Below are 6,534 nucleotides of genomic sequence, written 5' to 3'. Positions count from 1 at the left end.
CAACAATCTGAGTCGTATGGGTCACCGGTCTTTCCAATGAATGCTGCTACCACGGAAACTCAAGGAACTCCCCGAGTTACCCCCGAAACCGAAGATGGAGATAATTCCAGGAAATCAAACACCCCGACCTCTTCGAACTACTCTGCAACCACTTCGGCTGGTAAATGTTTCTCTTGTGAGTATAAAAGACACCCACGAAGTGAATGCCCAGCCAGGGATGCCACCTGTATGAACTGTGACAAGAAAGGACATTATGCCAAGGTATGCAAATCTACTCTTAAAAGAAATAAACCTACTTCATCTGCCCTCTACTCTCAAAAGAACGTAACCACTGCTTCGCTGGGTAGTCTATCGAAGGCTATCATTAAAGTACGAATCAACGGGCATATGGCTGAGGCGTTGATCGATACCGGTAGCTCTGAAAGTTTCGTCAACAGCTCGCTAGCGAGAGACAGAAAGTGGAAGATCTACCCGACCGACAATACGGTATGCATGGCTTCGACATCACTACAGTCTAGCGCACGAGGATACTGTAACGTTGAGCTGGACATAAAAGGCTACATGTATCGGGATGTAAAGGTACTAGTACTTCGTGATTTATGTGCAGATGTAATCTTGGGTCATCAAGCAGCACACTAGTGTCGAAATACCCTTTGGCGGGGAAAAAACCTCGTCTGATTCGAAATGCTCTGACCACCACAGAAGTATCGCCTCCCCCCCCTGCTGTTTGCAAACTTATCTTCGGACTGCAAAACGATAGCGATCAAATCGCGACGATATACCACTGCGATACGAACTTCATCGCTTCTGAGACTAAGCGATGACTGGAAGAAGGTATTATAGAACCGAGCGATTCGCCATGGCACATGCAAGTATTGGTGACCACCAACCAGAACCATAAGAAACGAATGGTTGTCGATTATTCTCAAACGATCAATCGTTCCACCCACCTCGATGCCGACCCATTGCCGTGCATAGACGAGATCGTCGAACGCATGGCCAATTACAAAATATTCAGCACCATCGATTTGCGAAGGTGTATCATCAGATTCCCATTCGAGAGGAAGACAAACCTCACACCGCATTTGAGGTGAGTAGGCGACTCTATCAATTCAGGAGAATCCCATTCGGTGTCACCAATGGAGTAGCTTGTTTTCAACGAGTCATGGATAATATCATCTCAGACGAGAACCTAAAAGACACTTTTGTTTACGTGGATAATGTTACGGTGTGCGGAAAGAATCGGGAAGAACATGATACAAATCTGGACAGATTCTTGAATATTGCAAGAAAATATAATCTGACACTCAACGACGACAAATGCGTATTCTCGGCAAAGTCAATCGATCTACTCGGATACACGATAGCCGACGGCGCGATCAAGCCCGATCCTGAGTGATTGCGCCCGCTCCGTGAGCTACCCCCACCTCATGACCTGCAGTCATTGCGTCGGGTGATTGGGATGTTCACGTACTACGCTAAATGGATTCCCCAATATTCTGAGAAAATTCATCCTCTCGTGCATTGCAAGAACTTCCCGCTAGACACTGCTGTTTTAAATGCTTTCAACAGCCTCAAAGATGACATCAGCAACTCCGTGGTATTGTCAATCGATAGCACGGTGCCGATCGTGGTGGAAACGGACGCTTCCGATCATGCGATCGCCGCGACGCTCAATCAGTCCTGCCGACCCGTCGCGTTCTTCTCGAGAACTCTCTCTGGAAGCGAGCAGAGACACTCAACGATAGAGAAGGAAGCGTACGCTATTGTCGAAGCCCTACGTAAATGGAGACATTTACTGGGCAACCACTTCACGCTCGTCACGGACCAGCGATCCGTTGCTTTTATGTTTGATGGGAAAAATAACGGAAAAATAAAAAATGACAAAAAAATGAGATGGCGCATCGATCTATCTTGTTCTAGTTATGACATTGTTTATCGGCATGGGAGGGCCAACCCTGCTGCAGACACCTTTTCAAGGATCCACTGTTCGGCGACATCAGGTCAGGCTTTGCAAGACCTTCATGTCTCTCTATGCCACCCAGGAGTAACCAGAATGGCACATTTTGTGCTTAGACAAAACCTTCCCTATTCTGTCGAAGATATTAAACAAGTGCTTCTTGCCCTGTTTGTGCTGAACTAAAACCGAGATTCTATGGCGCAGCTCCAGGCAAGTTGATCAAGGCTACTTCACCCTTCGAGAGACTAAATATCGACTTCAAAGGGCCCTTGCCGACTGAAACGAATAACAGATACATACTCACTGTTGTTGACGAATACTCAAGGTTCCCGTTTGCATTCCCGTGTTTGGATATGACCTCTAGCATTGTGGTGAAATGTCTCTCTGAACTCTTTGCCATGTTTGGGAAACCATCGCACATCCATTCTGACAGAGGTCGGTGTTTCATGTCGGATGAACTCAAACAGTTCCTACATGAACACGGCATTGCAACTAGTCGAACGACGAGTTACAACCCACAAGGTAATGGACTGGTGGACGGTATAATGGAGTTATTTAGAAAGCTGTAACCCTGGCGCTGAAATCGAGAGGATTGGGGATTGATAAGTGGGAGATTATCCTCCCCGATGCCCTGAATTCCATACGTTCTTTGCTCTGTACGTCCATCAATACGACTCCGCATGAACGAATGTTTACCCACCAACGACGATACACGAGCGGTCAATCGGTGCCCAACTGGCTAACTTATCCTGGTACTGTGTTCATGAAGCGCCCGGTACGACAAAGCAAGTATGAACCAATGGTGGATAAGGTCGAACTCATCGATACTAATCCTGAGTATGCTCATGTTAGACTTCCTGATGGCAGGGAGACTATTGTGTCGGTTCGCCATCTGGCTCCCGCTGGTGCATCTCCCTCAGGTGCTTCTCCACCCGAAAAGGGTAATGTAGGGCTTGATGCAGACAAAGCTACAACATATTGTTATGAATTTGGAAATCTATCACACTCAACATTCAGGTCCTTTTGCTCAGTTATCTCGGTAAGTATGTGTTTTATAGATAGCTCGCCTTCCCTTGTTTAAAGGGTAAATTAATGTAAATGCGCTGTGATTTATTTTAATAGTTAGGAGTTCTATCAAAACAACACCAAAGAAGAAGAACGACCCTCCTCCACAAAAAGTGTGGTCAGAAAGGAACGGCAACTCCCACCTCGATATTCTGAGCGGCGTAAACAGAAATGACGGTTGGGGCGGGTCCCACAGAAAGCAAGGTCAACAACCCCCACCTGTGGATGTGCTGGTCAGCGCGTGAAGGGGGGAGGGGTCACAACATGGACGAAGCACATAAAAAGCGAGGAAGGAAACCAAAGAGAGGTTCAGGTTCTGGTTCTGGTTCTTGTGGGACACCGACAGCGGCAGCACAAGAAAAACCAGGGAGAAGCGAATGCGAGAGAGGTCTGAAAGAGCGCTCCTGTCGTTGCTGTCATCTTCTTCCTCCTCCGCACGGTCGCGAGTTTGGACACCACCCCGTCTCACCTCAGCCGGGCTCGGCTGCGCGGGTCCGTCCTTCGGCGACCGAAGCCCCGGGACGGGGACGCCCAGCCGCGCGCTCGCGGCCAATTAGCCTGCCTACCACTAATCTGCAGCCCGACTATCCTCCGGGCTGGAGGTCCCATTAAAGACCATTGAGGTCCACTTCTGTCTGTGTGTGCATGTCTGTGTGTGGGTGCCAGTCTTTAAGTAGTGAAACTGTTTAAGTGCCTATGCTGTAAATACGTGCCTTTATTAATATTCGGTATAGCCCTGCTCTTACGTGCTTCCCTTCATTTCCCCACCTATTGCATTATAAATAAACCCCCATTTGTTAAATGTATTCAGCTCGTTCGTGTCCATTCTGTCCTTGACTGAGCGTGTCGCGTGCTGGGGAATTAGCAAGGCCACTGTGCCGCAGTAATGGGATAACCGGACCGACGGAACTCGGCGATTAAAACCGCTCGGGTTCGCACACGGAACGAACTCGCTAAGCGGCTCGGTTTTGTACGAGTTCCATCGAGGGTGTGAAGACTCGGTAGATCGCCACGTTGTCTCTAGGTATTTTGAGATTTGGCAAATAACCCTGTACCACGTGGTGGAAATATTGATGCTTCACGGTCCACAACAAAGGACCCGTATTCTCCGGAGTTTTCCGGAGAAGTACGATCTGAATTCCGGGCGATCGGTCGAGCCGACTCTACTGCTCCACCTAGTGGTCGTGCTCGCGGCCGACTTCCCGGCCCCGCAACAATATTACCCGAGAGCGAACGTGGAGTCATCCCTGACACCAACCGAGGCTTCTCAAGGGGTTCAGAAATCTCCCTCAAGTGAAACCACCATTTACTCTCGGAGAGGGCGACCGAGAAAAGCTCATCGACGACTCGATCTGTAAAAGGAGGATTATCAGTATCCCTTGATAACTTGCTGACCACATTCTTATGCCCATAATATTTCTCACTGCTTAAAATGTATGTCTCTATAGCTTTAAAGAAATCATGATGTATTAGCTGAACATCGAGTTAAATTTTAAAGATGGGGAGAATGTGGTGAAATTAAACAAGAAGAAGACGAATCCGCACTTCGTGACATGTGACTTGCTTGTGGAGCTATAGCTGGAAAACTGCTTTGACAAAAGGCATGATCCCTCGGTTCTTGTTGTTGACTGGCGTTGTAGTCTACTGAGGCGTAAACGGTGAGATTTGTGAGTGTACCGAGCTCTGTCTGTTTGCTGGTTAATTATTATTATACATCTCTGTAATCGATTGTTGATGTATCTTTTTGTTTGTGTTTGCAGAGATGGCTTCAATCAAGCAAATTAAAGCCTAATTGAAGCCGAAGGCCTTTCTCTCTCATTCATTTCACTGATCAGTAAGTTTTCCAATTGTTTCATTGTGCAGAGGCACACCCCTTTCTTGCAGGTATTTTCAGATTCTTTGAATGCTTTTTCAGTTGATGTATGCCACAACCCTTATCTGGCAGGTATGAAATACATACATTCGTTACTCGGGGTTTCTGCGCATGTGCACCAAGTATTCTGGGGTGGATTACATCATTTTGAAAGCGCCGTATTACTAAGCACACAACTCCCATGGATTGTCTACTTCACCGTTCTTCATTGCATGGCCCGGAAGCCACTGGCGGCCCAAGGTGCGGCCCCTGACATGCGGCTGATAATACACAAATGTGAAAACACTCCATCCAAATCCACCATAAATGTTATCAAATTGACCCAATGGTTTCAAATGAGTGCTCCAAAGCGAAGCATAAAAGTAACATAACTATGTCAGGATATGGCAGTATACAAACAATTATGCTTGCAGCCCAGTTAACCACGACAAAGAAGAGTACGTGGGGCAGGGCCGAAGAGCAGCCATTACAGAATCCTGCAGGTGGTGTGGCTGCTCTCACACAGATGTCTTATCGGCAAAAGTGGCCCCTTTCTAAAAAATAGTGAAGATCACTGCTGGTTTGTTCTCACCCTTCTGTGACTTTGTCTTTTATAGGTGGCTGTGAGTTTGCACCAATGCTGGAAGCATGTCAGACCACTGATGCAATTGCACCTATGGGTTCATTCATTTCGTACACAGCCTGCGGCTGCTGGCTGCATTATTGCTGGGATTGCAGTTGTGCTGATGTACCCTGTCAGATAAGGCAAGGATTTGCAATTTATTCATGGTGCCTGCTCACCTTTTCTTCACAAAAGACACCGTGGGATCTTTAACGCCCACCAACTCATGGTGGCTTGCTGAGAAAGTTGATGGATAGCAAGAGGATGTGAATGCAATCTGAACTGGTCCTTCTTTGTTGCAGTGTAGCCGTCAGAAGTCTTGCGCTCCAGGCCTTCCATTCTCCTCTGCCTGCCTTTCATGCCCTCATCTTTGGTAACTGAGTGCACTTGCTGCTTTCAACTCTGTCTCAGCTCTCCAGCTGTGGTGCGTGGTCAGCCAGCTCCCAGCACAATGCCTTCTCTCACCCTGGAAACGGTTTCACTAAACCACATGGTTTCTTGTACAACAACCACAGGATTATTATCCAACAACAATATCCTCCTCGCTTCTGCCACCATCGGCCTTCCTCACGCGCTTGCGTGCAGAGCACAGACATGCGTGGGGCTTCCATTGCCCCAGATCAGAGCCCCGCTCCAAAAAAGCGAATGGAGTGGTTCCTCTGCACAATGAGTGAAGGGTGATGATCACACGCGGGCCCCAGCCAATGGGAAGCCAGAACGCCGAGGGAAAGAGGAGAGAAGCGCCAAAACAGCCATAAGAGAGTCGAGAGGTGCGCGAGAAGTGTGGTTGGTTGGACACCCCCCTGTGTTCTGGGCTGCTGGGCACTCCTTGTCGTGGTCGTCGGTCTTCGTCCCTGGTCTTCTCCTCGGCGCTTAGTGTGAAGCTGACCGTGCAGGTTCGAGTCCCACCATGGTGGTTTGTGTTGGAGCGCGCGGGCTGGTGGTCGGAGCATCCGACTTCCCCGCCAAGAATCCTGGGCTCCACAGGGGCAGGTCGGCAAGCCGCACGACGTGGCCAGGTACACCACGGAACTC

The 6,534-nt window shown here is 48.5% G+C and overlaps 1 pseudogene; it reads left to right on the top strand.

Annotated features, from left to right (window-relative positions):
* The first annotated feature begins 2,313 nt into the window (after nt 1–2,313).
* Nucleotides 2,314–5,880, top strand: LOC147026279 (uncharacterized; annotated as a pseudogene).
* Nucleotides 5,881–6,534: the final 654 nt, after the last annotated feature.

The sequence above is a fragment of the Eptatretus burgeri genome, chromosome 5 (genome assembly GCF_056783735.1).
Source record: "Eptatretus burgeri isolate ZD-2024b chromosome 5, Ebu_testis_v1, whole genome shotgun sequence".
Classification (NCBI taxonomy): Eukaryota; Metazoa; Chordata; class Myxini; order Myxiniformes; family Myxinidae; genus Eptatretus; species Eptatretus burgeri.
This window is presented reverse-complemented; position numbering and strand designations above follow the sequence as displayed.